We start from the raw sequence: 27,962 nt of genomic DNA, 5'->3' as shown, positions 1-27,962 counted from the left end.
CAAAATGTGCTGGCATCGCCGCGGGCTTAAGGAGTAGCGGAAAGTAGGTCACGAAGGCTGGTGTGCTGGTGGTCGGACAAGGAAATGAGAAGGGGGTTTGTCTTCTCACCCCCAGCTGTTGACAGCAGCAAGCCCACTCTGCGTGTCGGTAAAATTTCTGCGTCCTACAACCCCCGTAGCCCCGGCAGCAACTTCAGTTGCTGACAGAGACGTGGTGATTCATCATGGGTCCTCCACACCTGTAGCTGGTTTACTGCTTCAAAATGGATAGGGTACCACTGTGACTCTCGAAGAGAGCTATCTCCGCTCCATTCCAACAGGTCATACACTGTCTTTCAAAAATAAGAAAGAAAGGAAAAATGCTGAAGGTGGCAAGCATGACTTAAATATGAAACACGATGAACATGCAATATCAGGTATTTCTTGCTGGGTGCAGAACTATGGCTGGCAGCTATACTCTGACACTGTGGTGCCATCAAGCCGTGGTTCTTTACAGAGAGACTTAAACTGCTGTCTCACCTGTGAATGACTTTTCCCGGTTTTGCACATCATTCATGGTCCGATGGCATGAGTTAAAATGAAAAATGTGGCATACATTACATTTTTTGACTGTCAACATATTTGTGGTTTATTATTTTTCTAGACTGTGTTTTTACAATTTTGGATATTTTTCTAAAACGACTTTGTATGTGTCCACCAATAGACTTATGTCTAATTTGCCTTCAGAAGGACATAGTGTGAGAAGTGCCTGCATCAGGCATGCCCTGACACTGATCTTCCCTTGAAGAGCCACTCACTGAAAACCAGTTTCAGTTCAGTGCCCTGCCAATGGTGTTTCTGCTGTGTGTGTTTAGATGATGAACAACCTTATTTAGAACTGTAGACTCTAGGTTGGAAGAGACCTCTAAGATCATCAAGTCCAACCATCAACCCAGCACTACCACTGTAACCCCTAATCCACTAACCCACATCACTCAGCACCAAATCCAGATGCCTCCTAAGGACCTCCAGGGATGGTGACTCCACCACCTCCCTGGGCAACCAAATTCCAATGCCTGACATGCCCTGACAGTGATAATTTTTTTCTAGTATCTAATCTGATTCTGCTGTTTCAGCTGAAGGCCATTTCCTCTGGTTCTCTCACTGCAGGCACAGTAGAAGGGACCGACCCCCACCTCACTACAGCTTCCTCTCAGGGAGTTGTAGAGTGATGAGGTTCCCTCTGAGCCTCCTCTTCTCAAGGCTAAACAAACCCAGCTACCTCAGCAACTCCTCATAAGATATGTTTTCTAGACCCTTCATGAGCCTTGTTGCCCTTTGCTGCAGCACCTCAAAGGCAAACCTTTGTTTGCCCTTTGCTCCAGCACCTCATCGTCCTTTTTAAAGAGAGTGGCCCAGAACCAACCTTGAGGTGCAGCCTTAGCAATGCCATGTACAGGAGGATGATCACTTCCCTAGTCCTGCTGGCCACACTATTCTTGGTTCAGGCCAAGATGTCACTGGCCTTCTTGGCCACTTGGGCACGCACTGGCTCACTGTCGGGGTTTGACGCTGGCTAAGTGCTAGGCACCCACGAAAAAACTATTCACTCATTTTCCTCTGCTATAGCTAAGCAGAGGAGGGGAAATTAAAATGAAAACTTCATGAGTTGAGGTAAGGATTAGGGGAAAAATATTTTAAAGACGAAACAGGCTCAAAACTTAAACACTATAAAGAAAATTTATTATTAACAGAATTAAAAGTAAAAAGGGTAATGAGAACTAAAATAAACCTTTAGAACACCTTTCCTTTGCAGTCCCTCCCTCTTTCCACCGACCGCACAAGGAGAAAAAACATGGGGTTTTGGTCAGTCTTTCACTTCTTAAAACTCTTTCTTCAGTACGCTTAAGGGCAAGAGTTTCTTTCTCCTGCCATGGGATCCTTCCCACAGGAGATAGTTCTCTGTGAACTTTTCCAGCATGGTTTTAACTTTCACGAACAGCAGCCCACCCAACCTGCTGTAATGTGAGTCCCTCCCATGAGCGGTGCTGTCTTTCCAAAACTGCCTAGCATGGACCATTTTAGTTCATGGGATTTAATCTTTCAAGGAGAAGCTATTCTAGTTTGGAAGCAAGGGTTCTCTTTATCTCTGGAAGCAAGGGTCTTCTCTCTCTGTTCGAGATCCTCACTAGGTGACAGCTTTTCAGCATCCACACGCTCCAGCATGAGCATTTTTCTTCATGGGCTGCTTATGGGTACATGCATTCCCCCCACGCACCTAATGAATTACAGGGAAACAATTTGTTGTATTATAGTCCTCACCATGGGCAGAAGAATCTCAGCTCCGACGCCTGAAGCATTTCCTCCCCCTCCAGCCTTTGCGCTGACCTCAGTGCCGCCATGTTGGTTCTCCTCACATGTCCTCACTTTTTATTCTTCTCTGACTTGAAAGGAATTTGTTGTCCATAGGCATTATTGTTCTCAGGATACTATCAATGGAAAAGTTCTTACAAAGCTTCTGCAACGCCGAGAGGTTGTTCCTGCCTGGGCTCCACATCGAGGAACTGCTCGCCATGTTTTCGTCGCAGGCCATGTGGTCGCTGCCAGCACTCCATGGGCAGCCCTGGCTGCATGGTCCCCGCTGGCACTGCACGGGCGGCCCCAGTCTCGGGAGGGCCCCGGTCTCGGGAGGGCCCTGGCAACCGCCTCACCACCCCTCAGGAGAAGAAATAGAACTTCCCGTGGTTTTTCCTTTCTTAAATATGTCATCACAGAGGCATTACCAACTTCTCTAATTGGGCTAGTAACCTGCTCATTGTCAGAGCCTTCAGTGATTGGCTCTGTGCCAGACATAGTAGAAGTTTCAAAGCTTTTCTCCCGCCCACCAAAAACCAGGTTGTGTTAAACCAACACAATCCCATTGAGCTGGTTCTCAATGAGCACCTCCAAGTCCCTTTTTGCTAAGCAGCTCTCTCCCCCAGCCTGTAGAGCTGCATGCATTTGCTGAGACCCAAATGCAGGACCCAGCACTTTGCCTTATTTCATACCTGCAAAGAACACCTGCAACTGTTATTTCCATTCTGCTGAAGGTTTTCATTACGGTTCATGGATTTTACTTCATAAGAATCCTGTGATGTAGAGAAACTATTATTATCCCTGCTTTCAAGATGAGAAATTGAAGCATAAAGAGACAGTATACCTTGCCTCAGGTCATACATATATAGTATGTGGTAAAACCAGAAACTTAATTCAGAGTTTGGGTGCAGATCCAGTTAGTCTAAAACCACAAGTTCGTTTTCTTTCTCAAGTTCTGTTTCTCAGGAGTCCACTCCTGAAAAACTATTGTGAGAAGGAGCAAAACAATGTTGAAAAAGACATTCTAAAAGAAATTGCATTGAACTTGCACAGAAAAAAACGTGGAAATGTTGGGAGTAAGTATATTTACGCATCAGCAGAAATATTCTGGTTTCGTAAGCATATGAACCAATAAGGGGAACACCATGCAAAATGTTGTTTCAATATAGTACATTTAAGATATGTAATGTAAGAACTTCCAGTTTTTATTGGTTACATTTCATGCAGGAGCAGATGAATTGCAGAAACATTATAAAAATCTTTGGCCAAAGTTGCTAACACAGTAATGATATCCTGAAGCACTGTCCAAATTAGTAGTACCATTATATTCTAAAGAGTTGTGGCATTTTCATCATGCACTGTGATAACACCCAGTTTCAACTGTTCCCCACAGCAATTCCCCTCAAGGAACAAAGATGTGTCAAGTGTATCCACAGTCATCTGTGTTAGATGCTGCTGGTACAACTTCAGAGTTTCAGGCCTCTCCACCATCATGGGTCTCAACAGACACTAGGGTGCCCAAAGTGACATTGTGTAGCCAACAGCATAAACCTGTAAGAAGCCAACCTCTTCAAACCAGGTCTAGCATCAGAGTCAGAAGATTGATCTGCATTGTGAAAGCATATGCCAAATTCTTGTCAGAGGACCATCATGTGCCAGGCTTCTTCTGGCAGCAATGTATTCAGCTGCCATTGTTACTAACAAAGTACTAATCGTGTTGTGTGTGAGAACAAACTGTGTATAGAGGCAGCCATGCCTGCAAATAAACTCAATTAAGCCTTCCAAAGACTGAACTGTGTTGGACAAATGTGCTCTGACCAACAGTTTTTCTTCTACTTTATTATGGTTAGTTCCTCAAAAGTGTAGTCATGGTGTCTTTACCACTTTCCAAGTATCTCTCTTGTGTCCCTCTGACTAAATACTGACAATTCTCCCTATTTCTTTCTTCAGTGACAGTCTTGCCCATATTACTGACTACTTTTACTAATTACTTCTGCCGTATCCAAAGATAAGCAAGAAAGTCATCTTTTAAAAACCTCTTCCTCTCCTGCTGTCCTCAGGGCCTCATGCCAAAGAACGAAATAAATGGTCAGGCAGAAATAACTCAATATTTATATGAACCTTTCATGGTAAATGACATTCTTCCCATTCTGTGGTCCTGAATGTTTGCTAGTTAACATACCGAACACAACAGACAGAAAAATCTCTCATTACTGGGATTGATGGTGTCTGTGAAAAAAAGGAAAGATTGATTTTAAAAGGGAAAAATTAGCTTATAATTCCAAATTTAAGTGTGTTGTTTGCTTTTCTTGAATGAGCAATAAAATGCGCATGCTATTTGTGACTAAATACTAGTATGTGGATGTAACACTCATGAACATCATGGGATTCCCCTATTTCTGGTGTAGCCATATAGAAGCCAGTGAAGGGGTGTACCAGCAATTAAAAGTGGTCAAGACAACTACTCAGTGAGTTGCATTAGCTGACCATACCTTTATTCCTTACCTGTGGCAACTGTCTACCTTCATACCTTCATGAGGAACTTTATCATGGAAAGGTTTGTTAAAAATTGGAATGTACTGCTCAGGAAGGTGGTAGAATCACCATCCCCGGAGATGTTCAGGAAACAACTGGGAGTGGCATTCAATGCCATAGTCTAGTTGACAAGGTGGTGATCAGTCAAAGGTTGGACTTGATGATCTTGGAGGTCTTTTCCAAACTAAATGATTGGTGATTCTGTGATTTCTGATAGCAGCCTAGGCAAATGTGTATTGTTTTGCAGTTGCCAGAGCCAAGGAACCAGGAATACAGTCCATTAATGTGGCTCAGCTAACAAGAGGCGATGTGTTATGCTCTGATTGTTCAGTTGGTTGCAAGGGTCTGTTTGTGGCCAATGCAGAAGGAGAGTCCAATCATAGCTGCCAGTTTTAAGGGGAGGTCAGCCCAGTGAATGGAGGTGGTGGGAGTGGAGCAGAAAGACTAACTTCTTGCTTGTCTTTTAGGGTGAAAGAGGAAGCTGCTGGGGATATTTACTTTCCACTGTTTCCTCTAATTGGTTCTTCTCTGTGAAGAAGCCAAGGTAAGGAAAAAAATTGTGTTTTTTTTCCAGAAGATGCAGAAGTTTCACCTGGAAGTCCCAACAAATTCTCTGAATCTTTATGCATTTTGCATACAAATCCCTGTGTTTGGCTTGACAAACTGCCTGTGCAGAAGCTGATGCACCATGCGTGCTCCCTTAAAGCTTTATAGGTAGTATATGTCTTTTTCTGAATTAGATCCAGAGACCTGAAACGCAAGCTGAGGTGCTCTTTCACCAAGTAGCGTGAGGCAGATTTACCACTCACCAAAACACTGTGGGGAGAATGGAAAAGAATGTGTGTCCTCTTGACTCAGTAACTTCTCACTCAACATGTAAAGACCTGAACTTGGCAAAGTGGCTCAGAGCTTTTCTGCATAATAAAACAAAGATCATTATACAAAAGAAACTCACCAAGTGAAAATCCAATGGGATTTTCTCAGATAATAGTACTGTTTCTATCAGAAAGGAACTTTGCTAAGTAGCTGCAGTGATGTAGTTGGTTCACTGTGAGCCTGCAGTGAAATATCTGTATACCTTCATTCATTATCCTTTTTTCTGGCAGAAATGAAGCTCCACAAACAATAGCGTTTTTTACACTTGCAAGAACCCTCATGGTAATTAGATTTCTAATGTATTTTCTGTAACTTCCTTTGGTTTTTATTCTGGCTTTGGAAATTCGTAATTATTTAGCATGCATCTTTGTTTCCTCTCTCACCCTCTGGCTGTCTGGTCTGTTTAGGTTGCATATTTCTGTGATGTTTGTGCTATGTTTGCACATTGCCCAGTATTAAGCAACTCCCAATTTGTTTGGCTTCTCTACTTGCTATTGTGATACAAATTATAAATAATTCCACACTTTTAAAAATCATTATTATTTCAGAAGCTCTAGGGATTAACTTTGGTTTCCTGTTTATGAAAATACAATTTTACTGGTTTTACCAGAGACTGGGGGCATTCCATTAGGCACAGTAAAAAGCAGGCTTTGCATTTTACAGGCTTTGCAACATGCTACCATGAAAACAGGTAGAATGGTCTGGGAATGGGAGGAAACACTCTGGAATCCTTTGTGACATCTAATTTTTCTTACTGTTGCTGTTAATATTCCTAGTGCCTTGCTAATGGCACAAAGAGTTTTACAGACATCTCATTAGTGCTGCTAGCTAGGTTCAAGTATTTTTCTAGGAAGCTTTTATCTGTCTGGGAAAAAGTCCTCTGACTTTTTAGCATCCAGCCAGCAGTTTTTGAAAGCTGACATGGGTTTAGTTCTTTGAGTTAATTTTCCCACTACATTCTTTTCTTTTTTAATTGCCATTTCCACTAAAGATTTATACTTGTTGGTTTTTTTTTTTTCAGTGCAACTACACCAGCCCTGTTCTGAATTGCAAGCCGGCTGTACTCACATTCTAATTGCTATTAAGCTGCCTGTCCTTGCAATAGAACCAACTCAGTGTAACTGAGGATTAATGACAAGTTGGTAAGCCGTCATCTAATAACAGTATAAATCTCCACTGATTTTTCTTACTTTAAGCTGTGCAAACCCACTTTGCCCCATCACCAAAACGAAAGGAACATGAAAAGAAAACCGGCATTCCCTATACATTCAGAATAATTCTATTTCTGAGTCTTGAAAAATAAAATAGGATGGTGTATCCAGTGTCAGGGGTATTTTGTGCTTCTAAGGAGAACTCTGTCATATCCATTAAAGGCTCCCTGGTTCCCAAACACAGGGAAGTATCTCAGTCTGATCCTGACCTTAAATGACTTAGTGGAAGACATACAACTGTCTTCCGTGGGACCAGTTTTTTCACCTTGTAAAAAATTTCAGGTCCTAACAGAGGGCTGTGTGTGTTTGCATACTTTTTCTTTATACCAGGGGCTTTCATGTTCAGTTCCACCTTATAAAATACAGTGTATCTTTTCCTTTGATTTTGTTTTTCTTATCCTACACTGTTTATTATAGCTAGTTAAATTTAATTATTTAATTTTAGGCAAGTGAACAGAATCTTACTCAGCTAATGGATAGGTAACCTAAAAATGATAGGTCAACTCTAAAAGACTTCTTGCAGTAGTATTTGCTGTGCCATCAATCACTCCATTAAAATGCCTTCCTGGTTTATGTAACTGGCAGTAAGTTGCATCAGCTCATACACTGTTGGTATTTTTGATCTCTTGACAACCTGCTAGTTTAATTTGGAATTGTTTTCAGTCCTAGGCCACCACAAACTGACATTTGTTTTGAACAGGGTATTCATATTCATGAGAAGAAAATAACTGCCCTCAACATTTGAACAGTGACTGTGGGCCTGAAGCATAGGGTTTGAACTTGCAACTGGGACGTCAGACAGGGATGAGTAGAGGTGTTTATTTCATGTCCATAGCACTGGTCAAAAGAGTTGGGGCTCACAACTAGTTGATGTGCTTGGAAAACCATGCTGAGTTTTTCCTAGAACAAGAATCCCACTAATTGCTAGCACAGCTGGGAGTCTTTGGGAAAACTCTCAGGTCAAGCCAGAGGCAGAATATATAAGAAGTCACCTGAAAAATTAAATTCAGCTGCTATTCACGCCCCAGAAAATGTGTGTGTGAGGTTATAGAGGTTTTTTATCACCTTGCCATCAGCCTCACTGATTCATTCTTGGGGAAGGTGCAGTTTTGCATGTCCAGCTGCACTGCCAGACAGAGAGAATTTGCCACAACAGGGCATGGGTGTCTGCACAGGCCTGCCCCCAAACACCTGCCTTTTCATTCCTGAACCAAACAAGCCCACTGATGTAGCAAATAACATTGAAAATGGTGTAGGAGAATGTTTTCCTGAAGTTGAAATGGATGTTAGCATCCATTCTGAATGCTAGTCTCAGATTTGCAAAGGGAAGAGATATCTCAGTCTGTGCCAAAACTACAAAAGAAGACAAATGTATTCATGTAGGTTGAAATACAGCTGTCAGTAAGAGAACAGGATGAAGTTCCATGAATTCTGTAACCCATGTATTCTAGTTTCTTAGATTTTCTGTCCTGCAATTGATTCCCTGGTGTGTGGTAAAAAGTCAAATGACTAGAATATTTCTTGCAGAGGAGATATTCAGGAAGTCCCTACTGTGTAATTTCTCCACAGTCTAATAAAGGGAAACAAGATTCTGGTGTTTTCCATCTCCTGGACAGTGTTTCTCTTATCTCTTGGGCTACCTCTTTTACTCAAACTTATAGAGTCTACAAATCTGGGACTTTACATTCTTATGATAAACACACAGATAGGCACAGTATGTACAGGTTGAACTAAGGTAAGAAGAGCCTTACTTATGCGGACACAAAAAAAACAAAAAGGAAAAAAAACAAAAAGGAAAGATCTAGCACAAAACTGAGAAAGAGAGCAAACAGAATAAGAGGAAAATAGGTGTAGAGAAATCTTACATTTTCACATTTATGGATTTGGGAGACTTGGTCTAGAAAATGGATCTACCCAACTACAGTTGAAATGACGAAAATCACACCTGCCATAGGCAGCCAGAATACATTTTTTCCTGCTTTATGCCTTTAGCAATATATAGTGGCAATAAAATCGAATAACACTGTAATCCAAATATTGTCTTAAACTCTATTTCCTCTGTGTGTTGAGTGACTGCCTTTTCTCCCCTACGGCAAAAAAGTTGAGAAGGCAGCTTTAATCAACCATTTTCTTTCCCATTACCAGTCTATAGTTAATTTATTTCCTTTTCTCAGGAAACCATGCAAAACATGGGAAGCTTTCCTCAGATGTAACTGCTGAGCTCTCGGTAGCAACATTTCTGTCTAACATATTTTGTCGTGATATTTAACCTGAATTAAATACAATATTACAATATTGAAAAACAAAACTAAATACAAACGTATTTCTGAACTAAGGGGATTTAATGCCTTGGAAATTGTGCTGGAAAAAAATGTTCAGCTATTTGAATTAATAGGTAAGTTGCAAACTAAAAGATAATCAATTATGCCTTCCTGAGAAGTGTCAGAAGAAGTGGGTTTCAGGAGTATGAGCACTCAGGGGAAGCAGTTTGCTGCTGTGCCTTCAGGGTTATACCTGGCAGTCAACAGCAGGTGCAGTGCAGTAGATTGGTACTGGTGTAATGAGGGGGAGATGACCAAAGCATCCTTCCTACTGCACCGGTATTTGTGTCAGGTGTTCATTCAGTGAGACGAGACTTTAAATACATTTTATTATGATAACACTTTTAATAGCACAAAAGTTGTTTTAACTGACACTACTTGCTCTCTGTTGTATTGCAAGTATTCCTGGAACCTCCTTTTTTTGTGGGACATCAACAGTAGCACAGCAGGAGGTGATTGCAGTGCTGAGAAACATCTTCCCTTCAAATGACTCAGAGAAATCTTGGAACATTCAGAATTCACAACTTGTCTCACATGAGTCTTACCTCCATCTTGTTCTGGAACTGTTTAAAGAAAATACTTGAGAGGTGAAAGTAATGAAACAAGCTAACTCATACAATTAAGTTTCTGTGAAAAAAAGGCAAAGGAATGCACACCTGATTTTCCCCTTTAAATAGATGCATTCAGCTCCTGCTAATTAGCAATTTGAGTAGAGCTTGGTGGACTCTGAGTAATTGCAAAGAAAGAACAGGCACTGCACGATAAGACTGTGTTAACAAACTTAAAAACAACCTATGCTTTAAATGTAAAGGTAATTCAGGTTCTAATTTAGATCTGGGTGGTGCTCCAGATATTGAACTCCCACTGAAATTTACAGCAACTTCACGAACATGTCTTATTAAAAAGCAATAGAATTTTTATGTGTCGGAGTAGATTTCAGCTATTCATCACAGTACAGTTCATTCTGTAAACAAAGCACACTAGTGTATGAATACTAGTCAGGTGTTCTAGCAGACCAGGTTCCGCTTATCTTGCCAAAAATAGTCCGAGCAAACTTTTGATGAATTGTATTCCAGTTTAAAAATCCCGAACAAAGAGACTGTTTACAGTGTGCATAAGAAACCAAAACCAAACAGAAATAAAGTTAAATAAGAAGAGTTATAATGAGCACATGCAGGACAGCAGCAGGGAGCAACTGTATAAAATATTCCACTCACTTATATATTTAGGAAAATATTCCAAGGATTTCTGTGCTGAATACCTGACTGAAACTGTAAAAGGTCTAACCCATAGCTGAGCTGTACATGGCAATGATATCTAAATAGGATTGTGTCCTGGAGGGTATAAGGATGTGTAATTTTGGAAAGCCAGCATGTACTCTGGTGCTTTGTCTCCACCACGTGATTGCTTCCTTTTTGTTCTGTATCTCTAGCTCTGCTAGTCCAAATACACACTTGGAAACAAGTTAACCACCACTAGCTTCGCCAAGGGTATTGCAGCCTACCTGTGTGACAGAACCAAAATGAGCTGCGACATCCTTGTTGTTAACGCACCACATTGCCCTGTCCAGGAGCAAGGAATTCAAAACATCAAAGAGTACCACACAGGCTATTTTGGGCTTTATTGGGTAGAAGAGGGTGTGTAGGACACCAAAAGCAAGGGAGTTGTGGGAGTAGGACTGGGAATGATGTTCTGCTTCATAACTCCCCTTCCCCTCCCCCCCAGTGTTTACAATTTTGTCAGCATCTGCTTATATATTGTAGTTTGATTTTACGGCCCTGTCCCCATGGCACTTCAAGTGCTGATAGACAGATCTGTGTTTAAACCACAATCTTACTGGAAAATAGCCCAATTTACCCATGCCATGTGGGATCATGTTTAAAAACTATTTAAATCCTCTCAAGCACTAAGCTTTTGTTTAAAGATTTTTTTTAACCTGCATGCTATCAGTGCTAGAGCAACTTCACTAATGTGGAAAACAAGTGGGAACAACAGCAAAGACATGCTGCTGGCAACCAATGCTGCTCAAACCTGTTCCGCATAGCTGCCAGAGCTTTCCCTGTAATGTTACACCAGCAGATTCACGCCACTCAGAAAAGGTTGGAATTTTTTGACAAAAAAAATTTCTAACCTTTAGCAAAAGTTTACAGATTGGTATTGCGAGATACTTTATAAGATATTTGTAAGGGCAAATCAAGTTTAATATCTAGGCACATGTTAATGGGAATTTAAACAAAAAGAATGTACTAATTTGGGTTACAGGACAGATTTGGAGGGCTCTTCCCCCAACCCATCCTAGATTTAGAAAATAATGTGAGATTTCCTGGGAAATGAAATTCTTTATCTATCTCCCATGCCCACTTCTTCAAGAATGCAGATGTACTTATGATGACATAATGTGACAAAATAAAAGGAAATAAATAGTAATGGAAGGATATGTCCTAAAGGCCTATTTCTGTTCCCAGTGAAATCAATTTAACAATTCTCATTGACTTCAGTGGGAGCTGGGTTAAGCTTAGTTAGTTTTAAAGGAACTTTAATAACAGAATAGTTGTCTACCTTGGGCAGAAAGACAGTGGGGGACTATCAAAGTATCAAATTAGAGACATGGGGTTGTGTTCTGTTTATTATGGCCCAACAATCTGGTGTGGGAACAGAATACCTCAATATGCTCTGGTCTTCCTTTACAAATTTCGTACTGCCACTTCTCCCAAATGATACTTAAAGAGAATACAAACATATACACACAGACACACAACCCTAAACCCTCCTCTTGAAGCTATAAAATTCCTCCCTTCCTTCCCAAAACTACCTCTGCATCATAGTTCTTCCACACATGCAAATTTATAACCCAGGAACAGGACAGATTCAGTTTCAGAAAATGCCTCATCTGTGCTGAGAATTTCATGTTTACCTGTCACTATCAATTCCATGCATTTCAGCATATATTATTAATTTGGTTGTGACTGTCTTTCCAGTTTCTCAATCTAGGTGTGCACACTTATGCCAGGATATAGCTGAGAGGCAGATGCCAGGATAGAGTTGGTGGACAGGCAGGGATATGGGGACACACTGCACCTGCCTCTTGTACCTTGGTTGTTATGCAGAGCTGAGCAGGAGTAGCAGCTTATTGGGGACGTGCAATGTGCTCCAGCAGGTCCTACATTCAGTATGTTGGTGGTCCAGAATGTGGGATGTGCCACAAAGTGCCCTTACGCCACAGTAAAGACACAGTCTGTTTGTCCCATACTAATGTTAGAAAAACTCAGATATGTCAAGTTTCAGTTCAAGTTTTGTAACTACTGATGTGTATGTGTCTGAACCAGTTTCTCTGGCTTTTCTCTCTGTTTAGAGTTCACCCATATATGACCCCTGCATATACAATTTTTACTAGTACAACAAACGACGTACAGAAGCAGGAAATGATTATGTCTTCATTCATTTCTCAGGGTGGTCAACTGCTTTGAAAACAGGGAGCAGAAACATGCTGAAAATGCAATGGAAACTCAGCATATTTAATATGATTGCTGTTAGTTTTGCTGTTGTTCACTGTTTACCTTGAACCAACGTTCAAGACCCTCATTATGTCATATTTAAAATCAAAACAAGAAAGTTCTCACATCTCTCAAAATCACAGAATCACACAGAATCAGCCAGGTTGGAAGAGACCTCTGAGATCAGTGAGGCCAACCCATGACAAAACACCACCCTGTCAACCAGACCATGGCACTAAGTACCACATCCAGTATTAAACACCTCCAGGGACAGTGACTCTACCACCTCCCTGGGCAGCCTAAACATTCCAATGTCTAATTACCCTTTTGTGAAGGTACCCTTCCTGAAGTCCAACCTAAACTTCCCCTGGTGCAGCTTAAGACTGTGTCCTCTTCTCGTGTTCTAGTTGCCTGGGTGAAGAGGCCAACCCTCACCTTGCTACAACCTCCTTTCCTGTTGTAGAGGGCAGTAAACAGGTCCTGCTTTGAGCAGCCCAATTATTTTCTAATTGTCTCTTTTGCTTATAAGATTTTTTTCTTTCAAGTACTGTGGATTCAGGAATTTCCTATTAATTCACACCTGCATTTGTTTTCCAAGACTTCCAAAATGTGTGTAGTGCAAGCACTGGGTCCTCTGCATTGAGTATTTTCCTCTACTGCACTGCTTCTGCTGCACCATGCTACTTGCTCATGCGGAAATTTTCTTTCTGAACTATTCCAGATTTAGAGTAAACACATCACATAGCAGACTTTAGCAAACCGTGGTCAGAACTTGGCCAGAATGTGTTAGGCTTTCTGTCTCTTCTAAACAGCCCATACATAACGTGTACCCTATTATAATGCCTAAGTATGGATTTACATATGTAACTTTGCCATCAAGGTTTGAAAGTGACTTACAACCTCTCCCAGAACTCAGGACCATTGCCTTCCCAGCCTGTACTCAGGACATCTTTACAATCTCCCCCAGACAGGGTATTTATCTTATTTCTATTTTCATGTTTGAAAAAGACAGCTAGTGCTGGATCCTCATTTGTCAGTACAGAAAAGAAAACCACATTTATGTATACTTGTTTAAGTGTCAGATAAACATATTATGACACAGAGATCTCAAAATGTAGTAGAGAGCCCTAAAAACTGACCTAGGCCACCTGAATTCAGTGATGTACAATAAAAGATGTAAATTGAACAGCTATGCATAGAATATTTCACTTCAATATTGCTCAGAAGTGTTAGACTGTCAAGCCCTGGCCATACAAGGACTGTTGTATTGTTGTATTTATATTCTCTACAGAGAATTAGTAAATATTTAGATCAAATCCATGTGCACACATGCATGGTTGACAGAGAGAGAACCATTTCCATGAGGCTTCAGCAACTCCAAACTCCTGTGAGGGTATAAAAAAATATACTCAAACTGAGTCAGAGGTATGTACTAGCAGGAGCACATTTGCAAATAACAGTAATCATAAAAATAGCCTCTTAAAACTGCCTGTAAAAGAGCAAGTGGTTCATTAAAAACATCCTCATTGTTCTTCTTTATTCCCTTTTGTATCAGTGTTTCAGTTGCAATTCATACTGTATTTTTGAGTCATTGCCAATGCTGCTATCTGGAGAGAAACAACTGAAGCAACTTTAGTGATTGCTGTCTTTCTATAGTCACAATATGCCAATACTGCAAGGCTGCTAATTCTGTAAGCTGACTTTTTCTCATTTTGTGCTTCTATTATCCCGGATAAAATAACTACTGCAGAAAATGTTGTGAATAGCTCTATAATGTCTCCTCAGGCTGGCAGCAATGTGATATAGAAAGCTGTGTTCTTAGCTCCTGCTTCTCCTACACATCTTTCCCAGTTGTCACTTCACTGCTGTCAGTGGTGAAGTGGGTTTGCAATTGCCAACAGTTATAAACCTCCTGCAGCAATGCAAAAGTGAAAGAGAGAGCTACTTACAGGGATGAATGAAAGTACCCGTGGAAGAAGGGCCCTTTCCTCAGCACCCTCTTCAGCAAGGGAATAATCTTCTTGGATTATACTTTTGACTGGGCTAGAGTGAATGAACATCCATTCTTTGATGATGCAAAGGGTCCCCATATGTGTTAACCAGAGAACCAGAATTAAAACCAAATTCCCTAACTTGCTTGAAACGCACATTGTGGTGAACAGACAAAATGCAATGCAAGCAGTCCTCTGTGATTCAGGCCTGGAAACAAACTCAGAAAGATGGTATAGTACATTGCTTATTTTTGGATCTCAGGAGATATTTGTAGGATTTAGCTTTTCCTTTTAGTTTTTCTCTGAAAATAAAATTGCAATAATTCTAATACATTGCTAAGGCCTTGGCCTTTCACACATCCATGTCAAACTTCATACAGACAAGTTGTCTCATTCATTTAAAGTGCTAAGCCACTCGTGTCTGACACTGCCTGTCACAGTGCTTGAGCTTTGTGCTGCTTGCACTCGCCATGTGCCTGTTCTGAGGAGAGTGCAGGTAGCCCAGCAATTAAATGCTGCCTACATGACATCCAGAAGCTGCAATTTCCTACACTTCCAGAAGCTGCAATTTCACCTAACAGATTGCGTGTGGATAACTCTAGAGCAGCAATCTGCCTCACAAGTTAAAAAGGCATATTCTTCTTCTTTATTCCCTGGTATGGGAATACTTGAATTGCCTTCAGTAAGACTGTTCACAAATTTGAATGCCGATTGAAGTCCTGCTGCATAGAGAAGAAAATACAAAATGATGATACTGCTCTATGTTGTTTCACTTCTCTGTCTGATAGAAGAATTCAGATTAAGAGTTTAGGGCTTTATTGTTGTTTAAAACTTCAGCATGAGGAGAAAGTTAATTGTGAAGAGAAGTAGCATTCACTCAGTTCAGAGTTGAACTGGTGAACATGAGAGGAAGCTCAGGATGTTGCATATGTTTTAAGTCTTTAAATGTCTTGTTACTAGCCACAAGCTTTTATTATGCAAAGAAATACTTTTCCTGCCTCATGTAATCTGACATACTTTACTAAAACTCTAAGTTTAACAAAGCTATTTTTATTTTCAGGAAGTCATAGTTTACATGATTTAAAACAGGAATACATGGAAGACAGCTCTGGGGAAACTAAGCCCATATCTGGAAATTCAGCAAAAGATCACTTGTGCCAGTTTTTAATTTAACAAATTCTGTTTGCAGAAGCCAGAACTAGTAGTGTTCATGCTCCGATTTACTCAGCATAGTGGTCCTCTCAGCACTAGACCTCCTCCTCTGTTTATTAATGATTTTAGACTTGTTTTCATAATTCACCATTTCTTATCATTCTCCTTTCCTGTAACTGGAATTAAGTTCTCTATTATACAAAAAAGCAAGTGTGAATAATGAGATGCCTTCCAAAGAGTGTCACTTTGATCAAGGCCATGAGATTTAGTCTCCTTGAAATACTCTCTGCTCTGCCACCAACTTTATCTAAGACCTTCAATAAACCACTTAACCACTCCACATCTGTTACTCCATCTGTCAAATGAGAATGGCAATACTTTCTAAGCTTGCCAGCTACATTTTACAATGAAAGTACCTTTGCAACTCATGAGAACAGAATGTCTCTCACGAGCCAGGTGTTACTGCCCAGTCCTTGATGGTCTCAGCACAGTAGGAGGGACAGGCATAACCCTGATGTGTCCTGGGGGTTTGTGCAGCTGACTGACCATGGCTACTTAGCAGGTTGATACTAGTGCAGGCCTACAATCACTTTATTGCAGAATTTACTTCATGGGTTTGTAGATCTGGAGGTTATTTTACAAGTAATTTTGTTAGCAGGTGTCATATACTAATCTGGCAGAGAATAGTTTAGAAACCCTAAAGTAAAAATACAATCAATTTCATTTTTTTCCCCATGGTTTTTAATCAATTAAAATTGTCAGGCTCATTTTTTTTTGGTACATCTTGAAAATGAACATAATTTTTAGAATATATACAATTTGACTCTCAATTTGAAGATTTTCTGAAGTTGAGAAACATATGGAGCATTTGGGTAAAGTGGAAAATGATCCTGAGAAGAGGTGCTTGTCATTCTGCCAGTCTCTCCTGTTCTCTTGACTCACTCTTCTCTTTTCTTTCCCTTTCCCTTTTCCTTTCCCTTTCTCTTTTCCCCCCAAGCCTCTTTCCCAAGAGCCATTTAACTGATGGTACAGTTCCCTTCTGCTGAAACACTGCCAGTCTTCCTGACACTAGCAATTAGTTTCAGTTATTATGAGCTATATTATACCACTGTGCTGCAACACTAGGGAGTAACAGCTGGTTGAATAAAGGATACATCTAAATTTCACCAAATTTTTTAACTAAAAAAAAGACAGTTTACTCGAGGGCTGTTTTAGGGAAGGGAGTCAGGAGAGGTAGATAGTTCCTTGGAGGTCCACTAAAAGACAGAAAGTCACCTAGCTGAAAGGAACAGCCTAACCTTGGTACTTGATTTCTCCTTATGTAATTCTGTACTGAGGACTTAGTAATGATGGCCTTTGTGAGTCCCACTTCTTGCCACATAGTTTATCTCAGGCACTGATGAAAAAAGGTACAAACTCCATTCCACCACTAAATTAGACATCAAAAACCTAAGGGATACAACATTCAGCAGTGCAATGGCTTTGTCCTTCTGTCTAGATGCCTATAGTTTTTTCACAAGTGGCAATAGCTGGAATATCTCCACCACTTGATCTAGGTCGTGTTTGGATACCATATGGTAGGGAAGGAAGGAGAATAAGGAGAAGAAAAAGAATCACATATGAGTCATAAGAATAATAAATTTCATTTTTATTGCTGATCAAAATTTCATATTATTGGTATTTATTACCAACAACTTCTATATATGGAGGCAGCTGTTATTTCCTTTAATGAGCTTGTTTTACTCCACTGCCCACATGCTTCCTTTGCATCAAACATGCCTTCCTGGCAGCATTGATTATGGATCAGTTTACTTCTGATAACTATTCTGAGTACATCTTCTAGAAAGCCATGAAATTCTTATTTTTCCAAGGTGTTTTAGGCACCATAAAAAGCTCTAATAATATAAAACTTAATGTTTTTCACAAGCTTGTCTACAGTGAACAAAGAGAAACTGGTTCATATTGTTACCAAGGCAGAGACAAAGTTATTTTTGTTCAATGCTTTTCACCACAAGGTAAATGAAGAAATTTTATATGATAGATATCCATGATAACTCTCTGGGACCAGACAGGCAGAGGTCATAGAACAAGACATCAGCTCCACAAAAATATATGCTCGGATAATTTTAAATGGGAATGTAGGCTGTGACAGCTGCTGGGATGGCCTGGATCTAATGTTCATTTATTTTCCCTCCTTTGTTTTCCTTCAATAATGAGCCTGTAGCTGTACCACAGTGAAAATGTCCATAAAGACTACTTGTGCCTTAGAGGACTTGAAGCCAGTCTGCGAATGTCCCCAGCTGTTACTGAACAAAAACATTCAATTAATGAGAGTCACATCCAATTCACCTAGGAAATGCAGAGGCATAAATTGTCTGTGGCTTCTTTAAGACTTTTTCAACCCAACGGAGAGATTCCTTATGAAACAGGCCAGTAGCAGTTTTTTACCAGGTGCTCTTTTATCCCCTGAGAATCAGGAGCAGCACTGAGTTGGTCCTGAGTGAGGATGTGGTTTCAGTGTCACCGTGGGCTGATCTTAGTCCCTGTTGCTGTTGAAAGAAGCAATTCTGCTTCTCCTGTGATACCCAGCTGTTAAAGTTTGATGTGTGTTTGCATGTTTGTAGGGGTCCCTCAGCCATGAGACATGTAAACTCTCTGATCTTACTGAAGGCCAATATTTCTTTCTTGAAGGCACAGTTTTCAACCAGATCAACAAGCTTATCTGACTTGGCAAATAACTTCTAATTTTGATAGGAAAGAGAACACGTACCTGAGAGCAAGGCACAACCTCCCTTTTCACTGGCAATTCCATCATGGTTAAGCTTATCCCAACAATGATAGTATGCTAAGAAATTGTCTTGAACACATTTTGCACCACCAGAACCAATAGGTTTTATGTCTTCAGTGTTTCCTCATGTAACTTCCTTTAGCATTATATGTGTTAAAGTGTAATTTTGTCAAACACAGCCTGCCAGTGTCAGCATCTGGTTAAGCCAACTTTAAACACAGCCACTACACTTGCATGAGAAACCTGCATGTTGCAGCAGGAAGTGTTTGGGTCTGTCCTTACGGCCCTGCAAGAGCACTAGCCTTACACTGAGGCAAGGTCTAGTTTGTGCTGCAGAGCAGGAAATCCACAGACACAGTTCAGAATTTAAGCTGAGCTCAACACTGAAAAGGCCAGCTACCCTGTGTTAGAGCCTCATGATCTAAGCGTCACCTGATGGCTCAAGACATTCAAGAATTAGGTATATATAAATATGCAAGCACACAAGATCATGATCCGTAATCTAGGCATTTTATTAACCACACAATCATACTTCGCAGAGCTTCTTCTATGACAAGCTAAAGGCAATCAGGCTGTGTTTTTTCTTTATGTTGTAGGAGTGTACAACATCAAACAGCACACACAAGAACTATTACAGTGATTTACAAACTTCCAGCAATTTTCTATAATCTTTCCTATCTTGTTGTGGGCCCCAGAAAATTCTCCCCAGCTTTATTCTGGGTAGTGCATGTCTGACAGATAATTGTTGCTCAGAAAATACATTCCATATGAAATATTTATTTTGTAGCACAGTGATGCTGTATGTAATTCATCAGAGAATTGTAGCATTGCACCATATCTCAGTGGATTAAATTTTAAGAGTGATTTCTTTGGTCCCTGCAGATATATTCTTCAGCTCCCAGATTTCCTATTCCAGATAGAAAGCCCTAAAGAGTACTACTGTTTCACTGTTAAAACCAGTAGAAAGTAACCCTATCAAGGTGACCTATGACAAGATGACAGTAGTGCTATCAAGACTTTTCATGTATGTGTTTGTGAGTGCATACACAAACATGCAAATCACATGCATAGGTACCAGTCTCCTCATAGAAAGGAGGAGGGTTTGAAAACTGGGCATTACAAGATGAATAAGATAAGGTACAGTTATTTGTACAAGAAGTGGACATGACCTGTATGAGCAGGACATTTCTCCCCCAACAATATTGTTGGGATTCACACTGTGAAAAAAAGGACTTGACCTCCACAACTTTACCCCAAGTACCAGACCTCTGCCTTTCCTTCAGGCCTTTGTACGCTGTTTTTTGATGGACATGTCATGGAAAATATTCGGTGCAGCTTCCTCTTTTGGGGCAAATTAATTTAAAGATGAGAAATGAGAACTGCCTCTGCTGATATGTCTCCACAAAGCTATGCAGAGAAGGACACCCAGGTCCTGGAGTGCATAATGCAAAACAGCGCCTTTAAACAGGTAGCCTTATTCCTGTGCCCTGGAGGGCCAAGCTCTTGATTCCATTAATATGGAGGAGACACTTTCCCATAAGGAAATTCTGCAATGCCACTATAACCTTTCTCTTTTTCTTAGCCCCCTTTCACAGGTCTGCTTGTGGCCAGCTGCAAGGTGGTGCTATTCTGCTTCTTTGGCTGTTCATGTTGTGTATTTTGTTCCAGTTTAAGAAGTGTCCTCTTTGTAGTGATTATGTGCATAGCTGCTGATCACTCATACTCACTTTTCCCTGGACTATCTCCCACCCCATCCCACCCACTCGCCCTGACATTGTGCAGGATGTTTGGGTCAGTAACAGAGCAATCTCTGGTTATTCTGTACAGCCACTCTAGTGCACACTCATCACCCCGCTACTTCTGTGCTGTGGATGCAAATGCACACCAAACACTGCTAAATTTTGCAGTGGTCCTGTTCCTACAGATAAAATACAGAAGGCAAAAGAGAGACACAGTCACTCTGGAAAGCAACTGTGGTGTCACGCAGACAACGCAACCTGACTATGGCTCTCTGGCTAGCTTTCTCTGCCTTTGCAAACTATAACCTGCTCTAGTCCTTTCTGCTGAAAGCATCTATTTCTTACCTTCAGCTGCCTTTAATGCGTGGGCCATTAATGCACTGCGGGTACACAGCCAACATTCACCCCCTCACTCAGCCAGACATCTGGAGCTCAGTGGCATTTGACCTCTCCTTCACTCCGGACCAGGCAGCGTGGGCAGGTTTCATTACACTCCCTGGTGCCTTTATGTTGCCACACAGATGGACACTCCAGACCCTGACGTGGATACCTCACTCCTGCCTTGGCTCCAGATGTTTTCTTCAGACAGTATATGTAAGTAAAGGAATCAACAGCTAATTTCATGAAGGGAGGAAAGGAGGGGAGTTATTACTATGAAAACAATATTGTGCTTGCAGGGAAAATACTTTGGACATAGGAACTTCAAAGTAGGACAAAAGTGATAAGAAACAGATCTCAGTCAGAGCTTAATTTCCTGTTTTCTATTCAAAACAGTCCTGTGTCACAACCAGTGCAGTATTTCTATCCTAGCTAGGTCAGAGAGATTTTATCCTAAACACTACCCACCGCTATGATCAGAATATGAAGAAATAACAACACATGAAATATTTTTTCTACAAAAGATTTTGACCTGATCTTTTTCTGCTGTTCTGGTAACCAAACTGTGAGTATGGATTCCCACAACCTACTACCATGATTACTAAAACTTATTTCTCTTTGGCTCCCCACTGCCATTTGATCGATAAAGTAGATCTTAGAACTGTTCAACTTGTCTATAAACCTGGCCTTGCCAACCCTCTTCATTAGCTTTAACTCAAGGCTGGTGTTCTGACCTCCCAGTTAAGTGAGAGCCAGGTCTGCTCTAGGAATTCAGCCTCTGCTGCATCTCACCCTCTATACTACGAGACTGCTACCCTCACGTCATTGTTTTCTCTCTCTGGAGGTCCCCTCAGTCTCTTTCTGGCCATCTCTGGATTCTTTTCGTCATGAAAATCACAGAAATCACGTAGAATCACAGAAAGGGGAATCACAGCTGGAAGGGACCCATAAGGATCATCATGTCCAACTGCCTGCCCTGCACAGGATGTTTCCAAGGATCACACCATCTGCCCAAGAGCATTGTCCAAATGCTTCTTGAGCTCTGTCAGGCTGGTGCTGTGACCACTTCCCTGGGGAGCCTGTTCCAGTGTCCAGCCACCCTCTGGGTGAAGAACCTTTTTCTAATATCCAACCTAAACCTCCTCTGACACAACTTTAATCCATACCCTTGGGTCCTGTCACTGCTCACCACAGAGCAGAGATCAGTGCCTGCCCCTGCTCTTCTCCTCACGAGGAAGTTGTAAATGCAATCCCTTCAGTCTCCCCTTCTCCAGCCTGAACAGACAAAATGACCTCAGCTACTCCTCATATGGCTTCTCCGTTAGGCCCTTCACCACCTTGTGGTCCTCCTCTTTACAGGCTTAGTATCTTTCTTGTGTTGTGGTAACCAAAACTGCATACAATGTTCAAGGTGAAGCTGCACCAGTGCAGAGCAGAGCAGAGCAGAGCAGGACAATCGCCTCCCTTGACTGGCTGGCGATGCTTTCTCTCCTTAGTTCCCATTTCTATTTCGTAACTCTTATCTCAGTTTATGCACCTCTGTTAATGGAGTACACATATATGTTCTAAAATAAAACTTTGTGGTGTTCGTCTGAGTAGATAGGTCAAGTTTTTGTGGTACTCAGCTCCATTTCTACCTTTGTTGCATTTTTTTAAACTAATTTATAATCTCTTCCTTGCATTTTAAGGCATTGTCCTCCTGGCATTTGCTTTTACCACTGTTTAAAATTACAAATAGTTGTAATTATTAATTTATAGAGAAGCTTTTCCCTTTGCAAAGTTTGGCCTGAACCACAAAATAATCTTTTTGGAGACTACAAAGAACCAGTCAAATATCACTGAGCAATGAAATTCAACGGACTATAACTTTTGAGATCTTGCTCACAGTTTCTTGTTACTTCCTTTGTTCATGTAATAACTATAGGTCTACACTCAACACCTGGCCTACCAAACTGAGACTTGGATAAAAAAATGCTCCTTTGAAGTACCCACTCTAACTAGTTTTGCAACTGTGACATATATAAGGACTTACACACTTTTGCTTACTGGTTTTGACATACGAATATCACACAGTCAACTTTGACAGTTTTCCCACCAGCAAAAAAGTCCTGAAAAAAAGAAAAAAAAACCAAAAAAGAAGAAGAAGAAGAAAAAAAAAAAAGGTATGTCCCTTTCCCTGAAATAGTTTCTATGCTAGAGTACTGTTCCTAGCAAGAAGGAAGAAGGAAGGAATTTTCAGGATTCTAGAACTGCAGCTAGTCCTCAGCCTCTATACTGTCATCAAAATGCAAATGTAATCTGCATAGTTATAAAGTATTTGCAACCTAAAACCAATACATTTCTATTTCTACAGCTAATGAAACAACAGGGACAAATCTGGACTTCCTGAGCTGATTGTGGCTTGCAAACAGTCCAGCACCTGCTGCTGACAGATTGTTCAATGAGAGAGAGGTCTGTAGGCCCTCTCTCAGAGGCTTTTGGATCACATCAAGTTCTTTGGCTAAAGGAGGAAAGACAGGGAAGAGTTCCTGTGGTCAATATAACCAGCTTTTCCTAGCTCTTCCTCTGGTTGTTGCACTCACCTGCCTCAACTGATAAGGAAACTCCAAGCGGGAAGCTCTTCTGCTACTGAAGGGAATGAAAAAACCCCTGTGGATCTCCAGGGGTCTGGATGCAGCTGTCAAGCAGCATTTTGATCTTTCCACAAATCCTCTGTAATGTTGTCTTACCCAGCTCTTCACGTTGGGGTGATACCCATCTCCCACAAAACCCCAGCCACGTCCCATGCCTTCCTCAGTACCTCTTCCCTCTGCTCATGTTCAGACACTGGGAACAGCCATGCCTGGGGCTGGTCATTGCTAACCACTCCTGTCTAACAGAGATTGGGGCCAGCTACTGACCAAGGTGCCAGATGATGCTGGGAGGATCCAATCCTGCCTGTACATTAGGGGAGAGGCTATCATGGCAGCAGCATTGTTTGGAATATTGAAACTGACTAGTCTGGGGATGACTGTGCAAGGATGTTAGGACCCTGAAAAGTGCAGGACCCCCAAGTCCTGCACAGCCCATTCCAAAGTGCCAGTAACAGCAGCTGTGGGCTGAGTGTGTGTAACTACCCCTCCCTGCTCCCATGCCGTGCTTGTCTCTGAGCAGTGCCCTACGGACTGCCTCAACTGCCCCTCACCTGGCTTCATTCATTGGGCTCCTTAGGGTCAGCTGGAAATAGGCCAGAATACTGTCTGCCATTTGGAGCTCTGAGAAGGCATTTCTAATGGAATCAGACTTTTAACTAGAATGCCAAGGATCAATTATCCATTCACATCTCTAGCTTTCCCATCTTTCCTGCAAGGAGACATTATTACATGTAGTAAAGGAGCCAAAAGCACAGACGAAAGCTGTAAAACAACTGTGTGTTGGTGTTTGTGTTTGATGTGTTTGTGTCCATCTAAGGTTAACACCATCTAAGGGTGTTCAGGTACACAGATGGACAGAAAACTAGAATACTTTATTGTGTCAAATGTAGGGTTCCTAAAATCAAACACATAATTCAAACTACCCTTTAAGCCACGTAATATCTGTTAAAGCATTAATATGCCATATGTAAAGGCATAAAGATGAGCATAACAAATGAGAGAAGTTAAAACACTTTGACACAGTGTCTAACTTGGGTTTGAAGCAGCATGTGCAACTGTGCAAGCATTCAGTAGCGTGAGGCTTTGTTGAGTTTCTTGTACAATTTTTTTGCTCCGTACCAAAATGCAATGTGCAAGCACTGGTTAGAAGGTCTGAAAAAGGCTTTGTCGATGCTCTCTGCAGTTGGTTCTGTGACTATATCTTTTTGGACTGATGATACTTTACACACACATATGTATATATTTAACTGCACTAGATACACTTCTTAGATAACAGCCACATTGTCAGTAGAGATAAAACACACAAGACATGAACCACAAAGCTACTTTCTTTGAAAGTAAATCAACCACCGTGTTGAAGATCTATACAAATATTTGCCAGGGTAAAAGTTTAAAATGGCTCCAGAAATAAAATGAGTGGTTGTGCATTCTTTCTGTTGATTTCTGTATTACTTTTAGGCTACTGCATATCCAAAGGCACACATGGCACACAGGAGCTTGGCACACTTTGAAGATTATGCCAAATTCTGCTTGCTTTATGCAAGAAGGTGTATCCAATGATACTGCTTCTGTACATAAGACAGAAAAAATCTAGAACCAAGTTCCTTCTTTCCTTGGCAAGCTGTCCTTATAAAGCATGCTGCCAGTTCTGCAAGCTTTTAAGCAGTGGATTTAATTAGGTTGTTTATATAAGTGGAAGCATGTATTTGCTCAAATGCTACCCAGTTCAAATTCTATGCCACAGCTGAAATTTTCATATGAAGTCATGCTTTAAGGAAGTAAGACACTCCTTACTGAAAGCCCTCTCCCACTGCTGTGGCAGTAATGGTGTGGATGAAGGCAACACAACTTGGGACTTTAAAATTGTATTTTCATACAGCACCTTTCTTCTTCCTTGTTGTGAGATTGATGAGTAAAGATAAGGCACAAGAAGCACCAGCCTTTCTGGTTTTAATGGACTCAGGATATCCACAGTGATTTACATGTTGCATATACAGCTATCTGGCATGGAGTAGGCTGCTGTTAACTCTTCTCATAATTCAGCAGGGGTAGCAGAAATCATCAACCACTCAAAAAGAATCATCGGAAATATTTGGTACATGGTTAACATGGGTCCCTATATATTGACAAAAAAGGAAAATTTTGGTTCTCAGCAAGAAAATGATAAAAATCTTGATGGAGGAGAGACAAGACAGATAGTGGCCAACAGGCAGAAAAGATAGAGAAAATGCACTCTTTTCTGTACATAGTCTTAAGTCTGTTCTGTCTATTGTACCCAAGTCAGAGTTTGCTGTGGGCCAACATTACATAAATAAGCAGAACTAGAACTTCATACTTACAAGAAACCCTCTCATATTCCTGAATAGATGTTAAATGAACCTGAAAAGTGGAGTGGTAACAGTGGAACCCCAATGATTCATGTGGGATTGAGTTTTCTCATGTTTGACTTCATGGAAATACCAGGAGAGTCCTTGCAAATAAATTTTAGCTGTTATAATTTCAGGAGTAGTATACTCAGAATCCATCTGCTGGGTAAGGATTAAGTAACCCATGCTAATGCAGTGTTAAAAGCCAGTAACTTTACAACATCTGTGAAACTGGCTCTGCACAGAATTCCTGAAGAGTGTGGTGCACTGGTTTAGCATGGCAAGGTTTTGGTGGCTGGGGGGTTTCTGTGAAAAGAAGAGCCAATGCCAGCTGGCTCCAAGATGGACCCACCACTGGCCAAGGTCAAGCCCATCAGCGATGGTGGGAGTGCCTCTGGAATAATGTATTTAAGAAGGGGGAAAAAAACCTGTGCAGTAGCAATCACAGCCAGAGAAGGAAGGAGTGAGTACACATGACAGCAAGAGCCCTGCAGACAGCAAGGTCAGTGCAGAAGGAGGGGCGGGAGGTGCCCCAGGTGCTGGAGCAGAGATTCCCCTGCAGTCCCTGGTGCAGCCCGTGGTGAGGCAGCTGTGCTCCCACAGCCCATGGGGGTCCATCCACAATGGAGCAGAGATCCACCTGCAGCCCCTGGAGTACTCGTGGAAGGGATCCACACTGGAGCAATTTGTGAAGTTTGTGAGAAGAACTCATGTTGGAGAAGTTAATGGAGGACTGTCTCCTGTGGGAGGGACCCCATACTGGAGCAAGGGAAGAGTGTGAGGAGTGAAGCATAAATAGAACCCATTCCCTACCCCTCTGTACCACTCAAGAGGAGGAGGCAGAGAAAAGAGACATGTTAAGTCTGGAAGGAAGGGAAGGATGAGGGGAAGTTATTTTAAGATTTGTTTTTATTTTCTCATTATCGTAGTCTGATCTTATTTATAATAAATTCAACTACTTTCCACACATGAAGACTGTTTTGCCCATGATGGTAACTGGTGAGTGGTCCCTCCCTGTCCTTATCCTACAAGCCTTTTGTTATATTTCCTCTCCCCTGTCCAGCTGAGGATGGGATGGATAAAGCAGCTTTGGTGAGTACCTGGCATCTAACCAGCGTGAACCCGCCACACACAGGTAGAGATCCAATGTGCAATGATCATACAAAAACTACTAAGACAAAAAAAAGAAGACTAACACCTCAGTGGATTTTCGCCTTGTGTCATCTGGCAGGAAGACTTTGTTCTGCAGAGATCATGAACTAGATAAGGGTATTGGTATACTCCTATCAAGAGCAGCACATCATCTTTCTTTGTTCTATCTCTCTCCATGTCTCTTCATTTTCTTGTAAGCAATGGTGGAGAGGTAAGAATCTCCTTCCCTTTCAGCTTCTGCTCCCTTCAGTGTGGTTGAACACATTGCTTCTAAATCACTTTAACAAACATATAATATAACTGGTATAACACGTTATTTTCCAAGCCTCCAGCTGAATACTCATTCCTACTCATTCTAATGTTTCTACTGAACATGCTCTGATACTGTGGGTGTTCAGGCTTCAGACATCCTAACAAAAAATGCTGTCTGCTTTCCAGGAGGCAATACTTTGCTATGAGAAGTCATTGATCACAGTCTTATTGACATCAGTGAGAACTGCACGCTCTTCTTGATATTCATCCTGTATTTTCCTCAGTTCCTCTTAGCCCTGGTTATAGCTGTTAAATTGTCACAGCATTACCTTACCTTACCTTCTGAGGGCATATATTTGCAGAGTAGTCATATCACACAAGTGTGCTATTTTGCTCCAGCCAGCACTACAGCTCATCCTTCTTCATTTCCTTATGTATATGGATACTGCCTTGGAGATTCATTTAAACTGTTTAGTTTATCTTAGTTTATTCCTAAATTCAGATTGGAATGAATACAAAATATTATTTCTTCACCTGTTCAATAACTTTTAAGGTAGCTTTTGCATCACTATTTAGCAGCTCTTAGCAATTTCCACACATGAAACAGCCCTCTAAATAAAACAAAAATAAATACATAAATAAAAATAAACACAAAAATTCTTCAAATATTTTTTCTTGTTGCTAAAATTTGCAGAGTCCCATTACTCCCAAAAACGTGGGTATTTTTAGGATTCAATGGG

At 41.1% G+C, this 27,962-nt stretch overlaps 1 long non-coding RNA gene across 1 annotated transcript; it reads right to left on the bottom strand.

Annotated features, from left to right (window-relative positions):
• Positions 1-1,170: 1,170 nt before the first annotated feature.
• On the bottom strand, positions 1,171-22,166 carry LOC108448757. Its single transcript, XR_001864772.1, has 3 exons — positions 22,157-22,166; positions 19,235-19,243; positions 1,171-1,272 (listed from the first exon to the last, which is right to left on the bottom strand). It is a non-coding gene; the product is annotated as an uncharacterized LOC108448757 (long non-coding RNA).
• Positions 22,167-27,962: the final 5,796 nt, after the last annotated feature.

This window comes from Corvus brachyrhynchos, unplaced genomic scaffold (genome assembly GCF_000691975.1).
Source record: "Corvus brachyrhynchos isolate BGI_N302 unplaced genomic scaffold, ASM69197v1 scaffold408, whole genome shotgun sequence".
Lineage (NCBI taxonomy): Eukaryota > Metazoa > Chordata > Aves > Passeriformes > Corvidae > Corvus > Corvus brachyrhynchos.
Note: the sequence above shows the minus strand (reverse complement) of the source record. Positions and strands in the feature narration are given on the sequence as shown.